Source organism: Lepus europaeus, chromosome 8 (assembly GCF_033115175.1).
Source record: "Lepus europaeus isolate LE1 chromosome 8, mLepTim1.pri, whole genome shotgun sequence".
NCBI classification, from domain to species: domain Eukaryota; kingdom Metazoa; phylum Chordata; class Mammalia; order Lagomorpha; family Leporidae; genus Lepus; species Lepus europaeus.
In genome coordinates, this window is record NC_084834.1 from 24,644,295 (window position 1) to 24,664,941 (window position 20,647).

Genomic DNA, 20,647 nt, shown 5'->3' on the forward strand with positions numbered 1-20,647 from the left:
TGCCCACACTGAGAGCAGTTCTTCGCCAAGTGGCGCACCTGTTCACACTCCCATTTCCTCTGGAAACCGCCCTACAGACACACCTGGGGCAGCCCAGCCATTCCAATCCAAAACAAGAACACCTGAGTTTCTCTGTCAGCCGACAGGGACATGTGCTGTACCTACTGGAACACTGACAATCAACAATGCTTAGCCAGCTTTCTCTTAATCCAGTCAATTCAACCTCTACAGTCCGCTATCACACTCTGGAACATTGCACATGTATCAGCAGTAAGTGTGTCAGCCAATTACCATGATGAGGCAGATTAATGGTAATGAATGTGGATTTGGAGCTGGAGAGATCTCAATTTAAAAACCGTCTTTCAGGGCCAGCATTGTAGACAGTGGCTAAGCTGCCGCCTATGACACCAGCATCCCATCTGGGTGCTGGTTTGAGTTCCGACTGCTCCACTTCCAAACCAACTCTCTGCTAATGTCCCTGGGAAAGAATTAGAAGATGGCCCAAGTACCTGGGCTGCTGCATCCACATGGGAGACCTGGGTGAAGCTCCTGGCTTCTATTTGGCCCAGCCCTGACTCTTGTGGCCATTTGAGGAGTGAACCAATGGATGGAAGATTCTCTCTCTCTCTCTTTAATTCTGCCTTTCAAATCAACTTCCTACTACTGGTATGTTTTCTTATCTTTAAATGGAAAGAATAAAGTCTGTCTTAGGGTTTTCTTTCTCTCTCTCTCTCTCTCTCTCTCTCTCTCTCTCTCTCTCTCCCTCCCTCCCTTTTGGTATTGTGATCACAAAACAGAGTAAACAAATTCTTGAACGTGTCCTTTAAAACAACATCTCAGGAAGCAAAGGCTAAATGTTTACTGTATATAGAGTTCCATTTTCCTGCTGGTAATGGGGGATTTTGAGCTCAATATACCATAAAAGACCCACTGAGAATAGTAATAAAAGGAGGTTCCAATTGTACAAAACTTTCTGGATTTGATGTGTATATGCTCTGAGGCATTTAAAAACTAGATACAAATACAGATGACAAATTCATCAAAATGAAACAGTGGAGTCCAATCTGCACTGAACGCTTCTTGTTTTTCTTGATTTCCTGTTTCTTACTCAACAGTGTTCAGAAGCTGAGAAATTTAAGTCTCTGAATTGGAGAGCGCTGCTTCAAAAATTCCATCTACAACGAAGAACAGCTCTACTTGGAAAATAGATTAAAGTAAAAATCAGAATCAAGGCCAAGGAATGTAACTGCCTTAGGCAGATTCTGTGGATATGTTGTTAAATTTACTTTGTCTTTCGGTAAGAAAGGAATCTGGCCAATGAAGGGATTTGCATTCATTCTTAACCTTGAGGATTGTGTATACATTTCAGGGAAGCAGGGAGTGCATCCTGCGTGGCTCTGAGTTCAATGACTGAAGCAGTCTAATTAATTTTGAAACACTTTTTTTTTTTTTTAGAAAGAAAAGATCATTTGGAAAGAAAAGTATTTCTCTACCAGACTGTAACTTTCAGTTGGCCTATGAATTTGCAATTTTGGCCACTTCATGGGGATATTCCACCTGCTACCTCTGAGAAACCCTCTCTACCTCTTTCACACTCTCACACTCTTAGCAGATCCTAACAAAATTCCTCCTCGCTGACATTGTTAGAATGTGGGATATTACTGTAAAAAGTGGCCTTCAGAATTTTAGTTTTCGTAATTGTGGAAATATACTTTTTAAAAGAAGATAATAACAGGATTTACAATCTCAGGAGCCCTGGAAAGGAAGTTTGATGGATTTCGAAACCACCATGATTTATTCAGCATACATTGGCACTAGGATTACTCCTCTCAACATGTAGATAATTCCGTTAGGGAAAAACACACTGCTCTCATGTTCTTTGCCACCTACACGTGGCCATAAGTAAATGCTCTTCCACATGTGAAGTGCATTTTTTTTGCAAAATTGTGGCTTCTGCTTGCTCATTTTGTGAGACTTTGTGTTGCCATCACAGAAGGTATTTAAGATCTATATCAAAGTTTCTGGATTTAGATGAATTGGCATAAAATATGATTCTGGGACCATGAGAGATTTGGCAGCATCTTCCTGTGACCTCATTCTCAGAGACGGTTTTGTGAGTTTCTGCAGGTCTAGAGCTGGAAGCAGAAGTCACAGCTCCACGGTCATCGATACCGTTACCCTGCCTTTCTCCGCCTGCCATCTGTCTCCTTGGCAACACATTTTCTGCCTTGCTTTGGGAAATTGTGATAAAGTAAAAACAATTTGGGTTGTTTTAGCAATGGAGATGACTGAAGCCAAGGCCAAATGGTAATTGTTTTCTCCCTTAGAGAAAAGGAGCTCTCCCATGAAGTTACAGTTGAGCATTTCATTCAGGCTTGATGCATCTCATGGTTTCACAGGACCCCCATGCTGAAGTTTTATGAGCTAGGTTTGAAAGTACCTGGAAACACAAGTGACTGTTGCCAGGAAACCTAAATGACTGCTTCCAGGAAAAAAAAACAGTTCAAGATTCATTGTAAGAACAAATTCTAGGGGAAAAATCAAGTGAGTTAGTCCATTTTCTGCTTTGTTTCCTGTTAAATGGAAGAGATCCCAACCTTATTAATTACCAATTAGGAAATGGAGTAATATAGTAGCAGTTATTTAACATAGGCTTTGAGACTAGGTCAGCCCCAGGCTTGCAATTACAGATAGAAAGCACGGCATGTCAACCTAAGATTTTTCTTGGAGTCTTAAAGGTAAAAGGAGGGAATATTTTTAATCAGATGATCACTCATGTAATTCTTTATAGCTATGATTACAAAGGAGATAATAGTAGATCCTGGCTCAGGATCTGTCTAGTAATAGAGTAACCTTAGTATGATTTCTTTTTTCAAAACTTTATTTAAGGTATACAAATTTCATTTATATTTACATTGTATTTCATTCAAGATGTAGAAATTTCATTTATTTTGTATTTCTCATAAACAAATTCAGTAACATAGTGATGCTTCCCACCTTACTTTCACTCCTGCTGATATTCCACCCTTCTATCTCCTCCCTCTTCTGTTCCCATTCTTATTTTTTTAAAGATCTATTGTCAGTTAACTTTATGCTCATAAGATTAACCATAAAATAAATAAAGTAGTCAACAAACATTATGAAGGAAAGAAACATTGTCCCTCAACAATTGAGACAAGAGCTGTTAAAAATTATTGAATTTCAGGCCGGTGCCACAGCTCCCTAGGCTAATCCTTTGCTGCAGCGCCGGTACTCTGGATTTTAATCCCAGTTGGGGCACCGGTTCTAGTCCTGGTTGCTCCTCTTCCAGTCCAGCCCTCTGCTGTGGCCAGGGAGTGCAGTGGAGGATGGCCCAAGTGCTTGGGCCCTGCACCCACATGGGAGACCAGGAGGAAGCACCTGGCTCCTGGCTTCAGATCGGCACAGCGCCGGCCATAGTAGCCATTTGCGGGGTGAACCAATGGAAGGAAGACCTTTCTCTCTGTCTCTCTCTGTCACTGTCTAACTCTGCCTGTCAAAAAAAAAATTATTGAATTTCAAACTGTCCATTTTACTCCTATAGATTACATTTTAGTTACTCTATTAGTCACCACAGGTCAGGGAGAACATATGATATTTGTCTTTTTGGGACCATTTTATTTCACTAGCTATAATGATTTCCAGTCTCAAGCATTATGTTTCAAATGACAGGATTTCGTGGTTTTGTTTGTTTGTTTGTTTGTTTGTTTTTTTACCACTGTGCAGTATTCCATAGTGAATGTATACCATAATTTCTTTATCCAGTCTTCAGTTGAGGGACATCTGGGTTGATTCCAAATCTTAGCTATTGTGAACTGATCAGCAATAAATATGGGGTACAGATCACTCTTTCATATGCTGATTTTATTTCCCTTGGGTAAATTCACAGAAGTTGGTTGACTGGGTCATATGGTAGGTCTATATTCATATTTCTGAGGAATCTCCATACTGTCTTCCACAATGGCTGCATCATTTTACATTCCCACCAACAGCAGATTAGGGTACCCTTTTCCCTACATTCTTGCCAGCATTTGTTTGTTGATTGCTGTATGAGAGCCATTCTAAGTGGGGTGAGGTGAGGTGGTTTTGATTTGTATTTCCCTAATGACTAGTGATTCTGAGTGTTTTTTCATGTGTCTGTTGGACATTTGAATTTCCTCTTTTGAAAAATGCCTATTCAAGTCGTTTGCCCACTTCTTAAATGGACTGCTTGTTTTATTGTTGTTGAGTTTCTTGAGCTGTTTATAGATTCTGGATATTAATCCTTCATCAATTGCATAGTTTGTAAATATTTTCTCCCACTCTGTTGGTAACCTCTTCACTTTGCTGAATGTTTTCTTTTGCAGAAGTTCCTCAGTTTGATGTATTCTCATTTTTCAAATTTGGTTTTGATTGTGCATCTGGGGTCTTTCCAAGGAGTCTTTGTCTATTCCAATGTCGTGCAGTTTCTTCAATATTCTCTATTAATTTGATGCTATTAGGTCTTAGATTCATGTCTTTGATCCGTTTTGAGTGGCTTTTGAGTAAGGTTAAAGGTATGGGTCTTGTTTCATACAATTGTTATTAAACTATAACATTCCTCACCATTTTCAAGAATTTTGATTGTGAAATTTTATATTATTGCATTAGTTTTTACCTGGTTAACTCTATTAGCAATGTGTTGTCTAGAACAATGAAAGTCAGGATTTTTCTTCAGAATCATAAACCTAACTTTAAAAAATGATAAAATTTTATCCAATATAGAAAAATAAATTGAATTTAAAATTTAGTCTTGAATGGACTGATCCTGGAATATGTGTGTGAAGTGAATCCCCCCCTTTTTTAGTATTTCTCTGTTTAAATATTTTCCATCAATTGATTTTAGCATTAATAATAGATTTTCACAAAAATCACTTCAAATAATTTATTCTTCACAGTATTTTTAAGGATGCCAATAATTTTGTATTTCTGTGGCATAAATTTGCTTACAGTACTAATTTTACTTAAGATATCATGCCAAATTGCTACTGAGGAAAGAAATTTAGAACTGAACGTTTTATAAATGTATGTTTTGTTTGCATTCTGTAATTGATATCTTACTGTCAATGACTTTCATTAAAACAGTACTAAGTATTCTATTAACTTGATTTTTAGAGATGTGATAAAGTTAACTTGGTATAGCCACCTGTCATCTTCAGTGTTTCAAATTAGTTGGGTAAATGACTTCTCAACAAATTCCAAAATTTCACTGTCTAACAGTAGGGAAAATCAATGATGAAACTTTTTTTTTTCTTCTGTGTTTATAAACTTGTTAAAGATCACACTCAACAAGAAATATAACATGAGATAGTTTTAGTATTCCACTTCATTCTATTGATATTTTAATATTATTCTACTTACTTGAAAGACAGTTACAGAGACAGGAGTGCTGGGAGAGACAGAGATATTCCATCCACTGCTGTGCCACTATGCTGGCCCCTCTATTAATACTTTACAGCATATTTTAAGCATTGCCATATTCCTGACCTGCTAAATTTTTCTAGATTTTATCTAGATAAAAATTTTAATAACTAATTGAAACAATTGTGTATAATTGTACAATTCTATTTCTTTTGTTACTTATTATACAAAATTCTTCAAATTATTCTCGTGGAACAATTTGCGTGTTGGAAGTTGGAAATTTAACTCTAAGTTGTTCTTTCACACATTCCTTAGTTGAGCATTGTAACAAAAAATTGAGTAACATTTGGAATTTCTTACATTTTCAGAATGAATTAATGTATCATACTTACTGTTCATTAAATTATTCACTTTTATAATTTACTCTCTGTGTAATCTGCTATATTTGTTGTTGATTGTATTCTGCACAATGTTTTCCTATACCATTATTAAATTTTACTATGATTTATATCTGAGTTGTTCAGTTGTTGCTGTGTAACGATCTTCAAGTCTCAGTGCTATAGAAATATTAACATTTATTCTTCTCAAGACACTCTGAATTGGCTGGAGGTAGTTGGTCTAAACTAAACTCATATGGAAGAGTCTGCTGTCCTTGGGACTTACCCACAGTGGCAGGTTGGTTGTGGATTGGTGACTAGGGTGGGCCTGGTTTGGACTGCTCAGATGAGGGGTTCTACACCGTGCCCTCCCATCTATTTCTGAGGCTAGAGAGCCAACCTGGGAAGTCTATTCATGAGGAAGGCAGAACAGATCAAACTTAATTACCAGTGCCTTGCAAGCCTTGAGTTACCTCGATCCCTCAACATCCCATTAAAGAAAGCAAGTCCATGTCCCAGCTGAAATTCAACAAGCAGAGAGATCAAGCCAATATTTTAGAACAATGATTTGATCTATCACATGCTACATTATAAAACTCCTATTAATATAATCAAAGTTTTGGCCGCAAATGGTGTAGTCAGAAAGGTGCCAGGGGATTCCCACACAATCCCACCCAGGTGGCATGTACCAATGCCATCGCACTAGTCCAAGTGATCAATATCAGCTCACAATTGATAGCTCTGATAGGTCTAAGAGTCAAAGAGATCACACAAACAAGACAAGTAACTGCTAATACTAACTGATAGAATCAAAAAGGGAGAAAAAGATCCAACATGGGAACCGGGATACACAGCAGACTCATAGAATGGCAGATGTCCTAAACAACACTCTGGTCTCAGAATCAGCCCTCAAGGCATTCGGATCTGGCGGAAGAACCCATGAGAGTATAGCAGGCATGGAAAGCCAAGATATCACGGGAAAAAAAAAAAAAAAGACCTAAATGAAAGATCTCTGTGAGTGAGATCCCAGTGGAAAGAACGGGGCCATCAAAGAAGGAGGTACCCTTCTCCGAAGGGAGGAGAGAACCTCCACTTTGACTATGACCCTATCGGAATAAGATCAAAGTCAGCGAACCCTAAAGGCTTCCATAGCCCTGGCAACTCATGACTAGAGCCTAGGGAGATTACTGACGCCATGAACAGGAGTGTCAAATTGTTAAGTCAGCAACAGGAGTCACTGTGTACTTACATCCCATGGGGGATCTGTCCTTAATGTGTTGTCTAATGTGCAGTGATGCTATAACTAGTACTGAAACAGTATTTTTACACTTTGTGTTTCTGTGTGGGTACAAACTGATGAGGTCTTTACTAATTATATACTGAATCGATCTTCTGTATATAAAGATAATTGGAAATGAAAAAAAAAAAACAACCTGGTGTTAAAATGGAAATGGCATAGAAAATTAATTAATTTGAAAAAAAAATTATGTAGGATCTCTGTCTTTAATGTGCTGTACATTGCTATTTAATGCTATAATTAGTAATCCAATGGTAGTTTATTCACTTTACGCTGCTACATGGGCAAAATGTTGAAATCTTTACCTAATATATACTAAACTGATCTTCTGTATATAAAGAGAATTGAAAATGAATCTTTACATGAATGGAAGGGGAGAGGGAGCGGGAAAGGGGAGGGTTGCGGGCGGGAGGGAAGTTGTGGGAGGGGGGAAGCCATTGTAACCCACAAGCTATACTTTGGAAATTTATATTCATTAAATAAAAGTTTAATAAAAAAAAATCATGGTATATACACACTATAAAATACTACTCAGTGGCAAAAAGCAATTAAATCTTGTATTTTGCAACAAAATGGATACAACTGAAAGCCATTATACTTAGTGAAATAAGCCAGTCCCAAAAGGAGAGGTATCATGTTTTCCTTGATCTGTGGTAACTAATAGAGTATCTACAATGTAATGTATAGCAGTGAAGTTGACATTTTGAGTTTCAATAATCATTTATAGCCCTTGTTGCTACTGCTGAGGAACAGTATTTTTTCTACAAACTATCTGTTGAACCCTTTACTTAGTGTAGGGTTAATCTTATGAGTATAAATAAACTGACAATAGATTTTGTAAAAATTAAGAGTGGGAATAGCAGAGGGAGGGGGAAGAAGGGAGGGAGCATGGGGGAGGAGGGAGAGTTGAGTGGGAAGTATTATTATGTTGCTAAATCTGTATATATGAAATACATGACACTTGTATACCTTAAATAAAAGTGGAAAAAGAAAAAGAATACAATGCACTGAGAGTTGTTGCAGGCACTGTGCTAAGTTCATTACATTCAATTCTTGTTTACTTAATACTTTACTTTTGACAAGAAATTACTAGCATTTATTTCAGTGCATTTATGAAGAAGCCTTTCATATTTTAATAAATAAAAAATTAAGTACACTTCCTCTTTCTGAAACACTATGACCATTTTAGTTATATCAATTGGCAGAGTTGCAAGTCCAAGGAAGTAAATCTAGAGTACTATTTATTGGAAAAGTACATAAAGAAACATGATGCAAGCAAATGTCATATAAAATGCATAAATCTGCTTTCACTTGTAGGAAGCCTCCAAAAGGAGACACTGTATTGAATATTTTCCCATTTTGTATTAAAATGAGTATCTTGGCTAGGAAAGAAGGTTTTAAAACAGTTTTGTGTTTATATAATAAGGTAAATTTCTTACTAACTAAAAAAATATATATATAATCAAAGTTTTATGAGTGATTTACTAATTACTATATACTATCAAAAAATTGAATCATAAACATTATGTATTCAATAATGGCATGCCAATATTTTATCTCATTCTTGTATAATATATTCAGCAGAATCCATAATTATGGTAGTTGAATTTCCATTGAAATTCTTGACAATATTATGCATTTAATTTTATTCTTGTCTACTGTGAACATGTGATAATTGTAGCCAAACTTTACACCCATTCTTATCATTCTTGTCATTTCTTCCCATCCCTAAATAGTTTTCAGTATAGATGAAAACACAGCTTTCTTTAAGTATCAAAAATTAAGCAGCCAGAATCCAATAATTTTAATGTTTAGAATAATTTACCTGTAATAAGCTATGATAAACCTCATACTCATAATTCTATTGGAACACTGATATTTCTAATGTGATGGTTGATGGGCAGAGGCTGATGCCAGAACCCAGGAACTCAGTCCAGGTCTCTCACAGGGGTGCAGGAGTGCAGTCAGTTGAATCATCATTGCTGCCTCCCAGGATCTGCATTAGCAGGAAGCTGGAGTCAGGAGCCAGAGGCAGGTATGGAACCCAGGTAGGCTAACGTGAGACACAGGCATCTCAACTGGCATCTTAACTGCAAGGCTGAACACCCGCCCTGCTGGGGAACTTTGGACAGCACAGTCCCCTCACTGAAGATTGTAGTGACATGGTCACGTATCTGGGTTAGTAAGAAGACACTTGATGTAAGAGGTCATCTATTTTCTTTCAGTTTTTCTTGAAATGTATTGGATATAGTTGGTATGGACGTAAGGAGTAAATTTATATCTTTTTTTTTTTTTTTGTCCATGACAGATCTGTGCTTCAGGTGGATAAAAGTGATAGCTGTGAATTAGTTTTCCTTCTGCAATTCATTAAAGGTTTCAAAATTTCATCTAATGATACAGAAAACTATTCTTACATATCAAGTTCTTACAGCTCTGTTTTTCCTTAATCTTGACAACCGTAGTGAACAATATGATGTGAAGCAAGTCACTATGTACTCATGACCAATTTGTCCTTGAGTTCCATGAGATGGAACACCCCTCTCCCCGCCACACACAAGATATGTGAAATGACTTCTAGGTTTTCCTTGTTCCATATGTATAATATTTTAAAACAAAAGGCACCTGACAGTTATTTAAACTCAGAAACATTTATATTTAAGTAATTAAATCAGAGCAATGAATAAATAATGATATTTTTAATAGTCAAATCATTACAAAGTAATGCCTTAGAATTAAGATAATAAACCTTATTAAATAACTATTTTTCATGCAAGTACTTGTATATTTAATTTTGAAACTCAGCAATACATTACAGCACAGTTAATATACATGAACTATAAAATAAAACATCAAACATAGCCACTGTGCTAAGACAATAAGAGCTCCACATTTTTTAAACATTCAGTGACAAAATAATTATTACATTACTTATAATGCAATTCATTTATTTAGAAACAGATTATTTTAGATGTGTCATTGATACAGTTTTGTCAATTGTATTAAACCAGGTGATAGATGATATTGATATCTTGATAGTAGATGTATAGATAGACTGCTGATAGATTATCATGCTGGAACAGACACTATTTTCGTCTGCCTAAAAATGCCATGCTCTACTGATTGTGCCACAAAGCAGCACTTATCGCCATCATAATTTTTGGAGTAAAAAACTGATAAAACCATTGAAGGCATTGCCAGTGTGCACAGTGTGAACTGTGATTCCTTGCTTGCTACTTTGCATTCATATTCTAAGGGAAGAATGGAGGTGGGAAATTTTGTAATGTTTCAGAAATGGAAATAAGGTCAATGCACAGGCAAGGATGCTTTTGTTCTGGCCCTTTAAGAATGGAGAGTGCTGAGGGAGAGAACGTTCCCCTGGTTGCAAACTTACAGACAGGCCAGCAGATACAGAAGGGGGCATGCTTTGCTGTGGAATGATGGCAGATGCTTCTGGGTTGCTTTGTAAGTTTCCTTTTTTTTCTTTCAAAGAAAGACAAATTTTCAGTCTCGTTTATTGTTTTACAATCTATACTGAATCTTGATATATGACAAATAAAAATTCAGATCCAAACATGTACGATTGATATACTTAAAAATTATACATAATAACCGACATGAAACTTCAGTGCATTACTTTGCATATAGAGAACTTGAACAAATTAGATAACTTGATAATATTAAGTGCTGGCAGGGTGTAGGAATACAGCAATTATTAAGCGTGGATGGATGTACTTACTCCAATTCAGCACACAGGTATTCTCTAACTACCTGCACTTGAGTGTTCATCCTTGAGAAATCTTCACATGTACCCTTCAGACGACATATGTGAGTGTACTTCTTGTGACTGCATGTGAGAAATCAGAGTAAAGAAGAATCACAGGAGAGACGATAGACAAAATTCAGTGCAAGCATTCCACAGGTTTTCTACAGTAGTTTAATAAAAGATTAGATGTACATGTAACAATATGGATCTTAAAAACATTGAGGTCAGGGGACTGGCCTTGGGTTGCTCTGGTTAAACGTCTGCCTGCAATGCCATCACCCAAAATGAGCACCAATTTGAGCTGCTCTGCTTTCAATCCAGCTTCCTGCTAATGCACCTGGGGGAGCAGTGGAAAATTGCTCCATTATTTGGGTCCCTACCACCCATGTGAGAGATACAGATGGAATTCCTGGCTTTACCCTGGTCCAACCCTGGCCATTGTGGACATTTGGGAAATGAACAAGCAGGTGGAAGCTCTCTCTCTCTTTCTGCCTGTGACTCTGCCTTTCAAAGAATAAATAAATACATCTTTTTAAAAACTGAGCTCAAAAGGGGACTGCGCTGTGGTGCAGCAGGTTAAAACCCTGGCCTGAAGCGCTGATCCTATGTGGGCACCAGTTCGTGTCCCAGCTGCTCCACTTCCGATCCAGCTCTCTGCTATGACCTGGGATAGCAATAGAAGATGGTCCAAGTTCTTGGGCCCCTGAACCCGAGTGGGAGACCCGGAAGAAGCTCCTGGCTCCTGGTTTCGGATTGGCACAGCTCCCACTGTTGTGGCCATCTGGGGAGTGAACCAGCGAATGGAAGACTTCTCTCTCTGTCTTTACCTCACTCCATACATCTGTCTTTCAAATAAATAAAATAAATCTTTTTAAAAAATTGAGCTAAAAAAAATGTAAACTATATGACATAAAAATTTTATATGCATATAACATAATATACATTTTTGCAAAATTATATAAAAATACATATTATAAACACATTTGAATTGTTGCCAAAGTTGTTGGGGTAGGTAATTAGTCAAAAGGGTGAAGCAATACATGAAGAAGTAAACACAGAGGCCTCATTGTTCAATAAAAGACATTGTATCTTGAACCAAGAGGGTCTGATTCACTCAATTCTCTGCCATTAAGTTCCAAAAGAGATGCAAATCACAGCAAAAAATGCAAACATATTATGGAATACTACATGCTAATTTATCTTACAAACTAGGTTAAACAAGTTTCCAGAAAAAAATCCAAAAATCTTAAAACTCTAGAGTAAATAAAGAATTGAAATTGTCAAAAAATTAATGAAATTAAAATATTTGCAACATTTCAATTTTTCACTGAAATCTAAGTTAAAAAACTTTATGGTGAGTTTTACCATTTTCCAAACAATACTTTTCTTTTTTCAAATTGTTTTTAGAAAAAAGAAAAAGAACAAGATTGCCAGCTCATTTCATGGAGTTTAGATAACTTCAATGCTTAGACAGAAAAAATAGTTGCAAATAAAGAAAATCCTGGGTTGTAAAATAATTTTGTCATTAATTTCTAATTTTATTGCTTTATGATTAGTATTTTCCATCACAGTCTATATTACACTGATTTGGGGAATGATTGGAGCTTTCTCTATTAAATTATTCTGTGTGTGCTTTAAAAAAAATGAACATTTTTGTTAGATTCTATCATGGTTTAACCATACAAATGTGCTCAATATCTCTATGCTTATTTTTTGTTTGTTTCATCTTCAGTTTTGGAGTAGGGTGGACTAAAACCTTCAGGTAGAATTGTTATTTTATTTCTTTTGCTTTTTTCTGAAGTTCTACAGCTCTTGTGTTATGTATTTTGGAAATACATAGGTGTGTGTATACTTATGATCATTATATGTTCTTACTCTATTATTCCTTTACTGGAATATAAAATTCTTATGATAAAAGAACATAAGCTAATGTTGTAGATAACCCACACAATGTCAATGATTCAGCACAATAGAAAATACTGTCTTCCTCACACAAAGAAAAATCTTCAAAGAGGTGATATGCTTCACAGGAGACAAACGTTGGAGGTAGCATTGCCCCATCAATGCTACAAAGTTCCCACATTTGCATTGGCACCAATTATAAGCCAATAAATTGGAACATGAGGTTCACAAATGACTTTTTTTTTGAGCTAAGCCTGCAAATGGTATTTTTCTGCCCATTTTTCCTTGGCCAGAATGTAATCGCAAGGCCATATCAAACCTCAAAGAAAGCTGGAACAGACTGTCTTAGTGTAAATATGCTTCATAATTAAGAAAGAATCAGGCTGATTGTAAAAATACAGGTCTAAAATTTATTTTTAAACATTTGTAAATATTACCTCTTTTCTTAACACCAAAATCAGTGCTGAAAAGTCACATAAAAACATGATTTTTAGGAAATTACTGATGTCCTAATATTTCACTATAAATTCAATTTTTATTTTATTTTATCTTCTTATAATACTGCTTTTCATATGATGGCAATCATGTATTTCTCCAGCACATCTCTCTAGCTTTTCTTTCCTATTGAGTTTCTTTCCCTTTCATGCTACTCTTAGGAAGAGTTTTTCTTAACATACTTGGCAAGTGCATTCATTGATTTCTCAACTATTCATCTTACTATTTATATTTAATTATTTTGTTTTTCAGAAATAAATTTTAATTTTCCTCTTTATGACTCTTTCATAACTTATTTGCAATAAAGGACTGGATACAACAGGATGATATAACAAGTATAAATAAATATGCATCTAACATCAGAGCATCTGATTTTATAAAGGAAGAGATAAAACAATATAATAATAGTAGGAGACCTCAACACCCCACACTAAGCAATGGAGAGATCACTCAGACAGAAAACATCAAAGAATATCATATTTAAACCACAGTCTAGGCCAAATCTAGCAAACAGTTACCCAACATTCTGCCCTGCTGGTGAAGCCTGTACACTTTTCTCAGTAGTACACGGGAGCATTCTGCAGGGCAGATTATGTGCTGTGTCACAAAACAAACCTTAACAAATTTTCAAAGACTGATATAACTTCAGCTATATTATCTGAGCGAATAGTATAAAACCAGAAATGAACCATGAAGCAAATTTTGACACTTTACAAATTATGGAAATTAAATAACAAGCTCCTGAACAACCAGTTGGTCAATGAAAAAAGTAAAAAGGAAATTTCTGTAGATAAATGAAAATGAAAATGAACACTAAGCATACCAAAGCCCATGAGATGCAGAATGGCTAGATACAAAAGGAAGAAATATCACAAGCAAATTGGTGATAGTTTAACAAATTAGAAAAAAAAAACATAGTACAAGGAATGAAATAATAAAGAGCATAAATCAATGAAATGATGACACAAAATATAAAAGTCATTGAAATCGAATTTTGATTTTTAAAGACATAAACAAAATCAATGAGCCTTAGTTAGACTAACCAAGAAAAAATGGAAAGCTCAAATTAATAAAACCAAAAGTGTATAATGAGATACAACTGATACCACAGAAATACAAAGGATCACAAGAGACTACTAGGAACACTTAGATGGAAACAAACTGGATAACCTAGAAGTAGATAAATTCCCAGACAGATACAACAAAATAATATTGAATAATAAATGAATGGAAAGTTTCACAGGCCAAAAATAAGTGATAAACCTAAATTGATAATACAATATCTCACATCAAAGAAAGGCTCAGTACTTGATGGCTTCTCTGCTGAATAGTACCAAACATTTAAGGAATTAATACCAATCTTCACACTATTCATGAAAGTGTAAAAAGAAGAAACATTTCCAAATCCAGTATTATCTGATACTCAAACTAGACAGGAGCTCACACAAAAAATGAAAACTATAGGCCAATATCCCTGATGAATATGAATGTAAAAATCTCCAACAAAGTACTAGCAAATCAAATCCAACAATGCATTTAAAAATGCATTGAAAAGTTCATTATATGAACTATGATCCAGTGAGATTTATTCCAGGAATGTAAATACAGTTCAACAAATGAAAAAGAATAAATGTGATAACTACATAAACAGAAAGAAGCATGGAAATCATATAATATTTATTCAAAATCCATTCATGGTTAATTAAGTATAGCAGGAATATACCTTAACACAATAAAAGTCATATATGGCAAACTCACAGCAGACATCACACTGAGCAGAGAAAAGTTGAACACTTCCTTTAAGTTTTGGAATATTGACAGGATGCCTATTTTATGATCACTTGTATTTAAAGTCCAAAGTAGTATTGGAAGTCCTAGTCACTGCAGTTGGGCACGAAAAAGATGTAAAACATGTCCATACTAGAAAAAAGAAGCCAAATTGTTTATGTTTGTAGATGACATGATCTTTTTTACATAAATACTTAAAACACCACCAAAAACATGTTATCACTAATAAACAAATTCAGCAAACTTGTAAGACAAAAAATAAACAAAGCCAAGTAGATTTACTGTATATTAATAATAAAGCAGTCATAACTACAAATAATTGCAAATAAGAAAGCAATCTTAATTACAATAGCTTCAAAAAATAAGATACTTGGGCATAAAGTTAACCAAGGAGGTGAAAGATCTCAACATTAAAAATTATGGGCCGGTGCTGCAGCTCACTTGGCTAGTCCTCTGCCTGCAGCACCAGCATTCCAGGTTCTAGTCCCGGTTGGGGCACTGGTTCTGTCCCGGTTGCCTCGTTCCAGTCCAGCTCTCTGCTGTGGCCCGGGAAGGCAGTGGAGGATGGCCCAAGTCCTTGGGCCCCTACACCAGCATGGGAGACCAGGAAGAATCTCCTGGCTCCTGGCTTCGGATCGGCACAGCGCTGGCCGTAGCAGCTATTTGGGGAGTGAACCAATGGAAGGAAGACTTTTCTCTCTGTCTCCCTCTTTCTCAGTGTCTAACTCTGCCTGTCAAAAAAAAAAAAAAAATTATGAAACACTTCGGAAAATAAATTTAAAGAAAACACAAAGGGAAAATAGTCTATGTTCATGGATTGAAGAATTAATATTGTTAAAATGTACTACAGAAAGTGATCTACAGATTCAATGCAATCCCCACAAAAATATTCTTCACAGAAATAGATAAAACCAACCCTAACATTCCTATATAATCACAAAGGCCTCAAATAGCCAAAGAAATCTTGAAGAAATCATACTAGCTGACTTCTAAATACGCTTGAAATATACCATTACCAAAACAGTATGGTATGGCATTAAAATAGGCACATGGGCCAATGGAACAGAACAGAAAGTAAAGAACTAAATCTTGCATTTACGCCTACCTGATCTTCAGCAAAGACGTCACAAACACACATTAGGAAAAGGACAGTCTCTTCAATAAATTGTGCTGGAAAATTTGATTAGCTACAGGCAGAAGAGTTCTAAACTAGTGCCCCATCTCTCACAATATCCAAAAATAAACTCAAAACAGACTAAATAATTAAATATATAACACTTGAAACTAAGAAATCCTTAATGACATTGGATTTAGGATGGAACTTTTTAATAAGACCTCAAAAGCACAGACAATGAAGGTAAAACTAGACAAATGGGATTACATCAAACAAAAAAGCTCCTGCATGGCAAAGGAGACAACAAAGGACAACTTACAGGGTGGGAGAAAATACTTGCAAACTACTCATCTGACAATGGACTAATGTCTGGGATATATAAAGACCTCAAATAATGCAACCACCAAAAAAGCAAATAATCTGTGTGGAAAAATAGGCAAAGCATTTTAATAGATGTTTCTTAAAAGAAAACATGCAAATGGCTAACAGATACGTTAAGGACGATCAACATCATTAATTATCAGGGAAATGGAGAAGAAAAATACAGTGAAATATCATTTGACTTCTGTTAGAATGGCTATTATCAAAAGTGTAAATCCCAGCATAAGTCTGGTAAGGACATGGAGAAAGGAAGCTTATCCACCCTATTGGTGGGAACATAAATATGTACAACCTTTGTAGGTATTTAAGGAACTGCATGATTCTTTTACAAATTAAATGATACAGCTATCACATTTCTGATATATATAAAGGAAATGAAATCAGTATGTCAAAGAGATATCTGCACTCCCATATTTTTTTAAGTATTATTCACTACAGCCAAAGTAAGGATTAACCCAATTGTACTAAACAGATGAATGGATAAAGAAAATGTGTAACATCAACAAATGGATCTATACGCAGTAATATTCAGTGTCACTCACCACACCATGAGTGAACCTGGAAGACATTATATTAAGCAAAATGAGCCAGACACAGAAAGTAAGAGCCCATGATATTACTCATATGTACAATCTAAAAATGTTGATATCACAAAGCTAGAGAAGAGAAAGGTGGTTACTAGAAACTGGAGAAGCTAAGGAGGATAGAGGTTGAGATGAAGTTGTTCAATAGGTACAAAATTAGAATTAGGAAGAATAAGTTCTGATGTTCCCCTGCAGAACAGGTTGACTATAGTTAGCAATAATGTATTGTATATTTGAATTGGTGTAAGAGTGGATTGTGATGATAAATGTTTAAGGTGATGACTATATTAGGTAATCTGATTTGATCATTACACAATATATGTATGTCTGGAAATGTAATATTGTGCCCTATAAATATGTACAGTTCTTATGTGTGAATTAAAATGAAAAAATTCTTGAGAGGAAAATTTCAACAGATGGGGTATTCAGTATGACTGAAAAATATTAATGTTCAAGTTATCTTGAGAGGTTGCCCTATTTAGTCACTCTGAGTGATGTGTGTGTATGAGTGTGTATGCATGTATGTATGTGTGGGTGAGATGAAGAAAACAGATGTTTCTTTTCCTTAGGGACATATCCTCCAGTGTGGAGGAGAAATGTATAAATGCAAGACTGAGAACAAAGCAAGTGATGTAGACCACAAGGGTGAAAGAAATCATAGACAGAGACAGGCAAAATTAATGCACTTCTGAGTAGTTGAGGAAAAAGTAAAAGAAGATCCCAGAACAGATTTTCATGAATGAATAGGATATGATAGATTTAGGATTAAGGGAAAACGTTTCAGTTAGGAGTGTGTGTGTGTGTGTACGTGTGTGTGTGTGCGTGTGCGCGCAATATTGGAGACGTTAAGAAGGAAGGGTTTAAATAACAAGTAACCTGAGAAGTCAAGTGTTTCCATTTGTTTTCTGGAGTATTTATTTTATTCTATTTATCCATTTATGTTATGGACAATAGAAGCCAATGCAGTTTTGTGAACAGAGGACCAATGTGAGAACAGCAGTAGATTCATCAGATTGCAGTGTGTAGGGTAAATTTTAAGGAAGATGGTAGAGAACAGGAAGACCATGTAAAAAGCTATGTTGGCAACACAGATGTGGTGAGTGTTTGTGTCACAGTCTAGGCAAGTATAATTGCAATGCAATAGAAAAGAAAGAACAGAATGAAATCTGAGCAAATCAAATTTAGGAATAAGATGATATGGTGATTATAGGTAAAGGGAAAATGAGAAGGAAGAACCATTTTATCAGAACAAGATACAACACAAAGAAAATAATTTTTCATACGGAGTGATGAATATGGTAATGAATAAGGTAATTGCCTTTTAAACTGTTTCATGAATTGTTTTAGCTCCTTGGAAATATTTTAGAGATTCTAAAAGTCATTGAATTAATCAAAAATTAATGATTGAAGCGACGGCGCATCGCGCTGCGGCGCAGCTCCGGCTCCCCTTTCCCCCTTGCTGGGCGAGAGGTGTCTAGGGGGCACCCGCTGCCGCCGCCCCTGCTACCGCCACCCCCGCTACCGCCGAGTGCTGCCTCTATGGCGAGGAGGAGGAGCGCGAGCTCAGCGGCACAAGTACATAAATAAAGGATAAAGTATTTTATGAAACAAATCTTCAGTCAAGTATAACATTTTGATGCTTGGCATCCAGACTCTCTTGTGCCCTCACTATGCCAGCAGCAACTGTAGATCATAGCCAAAGAATCTGTGAAGTTTGGGCTTGCAACCTGGATGAAGAAAATTCGTCAAGTTATCCGAAAATACAATTACGTTGCTATGGACACTGAGTTTCCAGGTGTGGTTGCAAAACCTATTGGCGAATTGAGGAGCAATGCTGACTCTCAGTACCAACTATTGCGGTGTAATGTAGACTTATAATCCAGCTAGGACTGACCTTTATGAAGGAACAAGGAGAATACCCTCCAGGAACTTCAACTTGGCAGTTTAATTTTAAATTTAATTTGACGGAGGACATGTATGCCCAGGACTCCATAGAGCTGCTAACAACATCTGGTATCCAATTTAAAACACATGAGGAGGAAGGAGTTGAGACCCAGTACTTTGCAGAACTTTTATGACTTCTGGAGTGGTCCTCTGGGAAGGGGTCAAATGGTTATCATTTCATAGTGGTTATGACTTTGGCTATTTAATCAAAATCCTGACAAACTCCAATTTGCCCGAAGAAGAACTTGACTTCTTTGAGACCCTTCGCTTGTTTTTTCCTGTCATTTATGATGTGAAGTACCTCATGAAGAGCTGCAAAAATCTTATAGGTGGATTGCAGGAAGTTGCTGAACAGTTGGAGCTGGAACGGATAGGACCACAACATCAGGCAGGATCTGATTCATTACTCACAGGAATGGCCTTTTTCAAAATGAGAGAAATGTTCTCTGAAGATCATATTGATGATGCCAAATATTGTGGTCATTTGTATGGCCTTGGTTCTGGTTCATCCTATGTACAGAATGGCACAGGGAATGCATATGAAGAGGAAGCCAACAAGCAGTCATGACATGAAATAGTCCTTTTATCTTATTTGAGCTACACACATGCTTGTATATAGGTTTTATCTCTGGTTGAATCCCTTGAACAATAGACAATACTTTCCCCCCTTTCATAGCCCATTTTATTTCCTGCCTTTCAGTACTAAGTATGACCATTCCTATCTCAGATATCAATAAATAGAAATGCATTCAGGTAAAATTTGGCCTTAATTTAATACACTTGTTAGCAAGCGTGTGCGACAGAAGAGTGGGGAAAGCTACATCATACTGAATATTTTGATAAACTTACTGACTTGAGGTTTGTTTTCCCCTTTCCTAAATTAACTAGCGCTGACTGTAATTTATTTCCCTGTTTCATGTCTCTCCCTTTCATTCTACAGGAGTTTTAGCTATTTGAGATTGTGGACCATCAATTTTGCACTTTAGAGAGTGATTCTGACTCAAATCCTCTGTTCCATCAGATATTTTGGTTTTTCTTGCTCTTAGGTGGAAAAATGACCATCTGCCAAATTTATACAGTATTTTCTTGTTTTTGAACCCAAATTACAGCACTTTCATGGTGCAAATTGTTGATTAAGCAAGACTAACAAGAAAAAGAGACAAGGAAATACTGAGGAGCTTAGTAACTGTTTCTATATGTAGCGTTTAATCTTCCAAGCACGTCTGCTGTCTGTCAGTTTCTAATTGGCTTGTGTAGGCTGCTCTGTGGCTGAAGAATTTGCAAACCAGCTTTACACCCTTCAGGAAAAAATCCCTTGTGATTGGACACTTAGTATCTGCCAGGAAACTGGTATTCATGTTGTTGAGGGTACAGTTTTATGATAGCACACGTCCCCTGATCTGCTTATTATTCCGTCACTATTTACCCTTTTTTTATTTTGTAACCATACTTACAATGTCCATGATTTGTTAATTACACAAATCAATTTCATTTAAAGTCCAAAGATAACAAGTCTTTAGGTATATTTTTATCAAATTAAAAGACAAAAAATTGTGCTTTTATAGTTACTACAAAGTTAAATAATGGAGAGTTACTACAAAGTTA

The 20,647-nt window shown here is 36.1% G+C and overlaps 1 pseudogene; it reads left to right on the plus strand.

Moving 5' to 3' along the window:
* Positions 1 to 18,676: 18,676 nt before the first annotated feature.
* LOC133765496 (CCR4-NOT transcription complex subunit 7-like) lies at positions 18,677 to 20,227 on the plus strand (annotated as a pseudogene).
* The last annotated feature ends 420 nt before the right edge of the window (positions 20,228 to 20,647 follow it).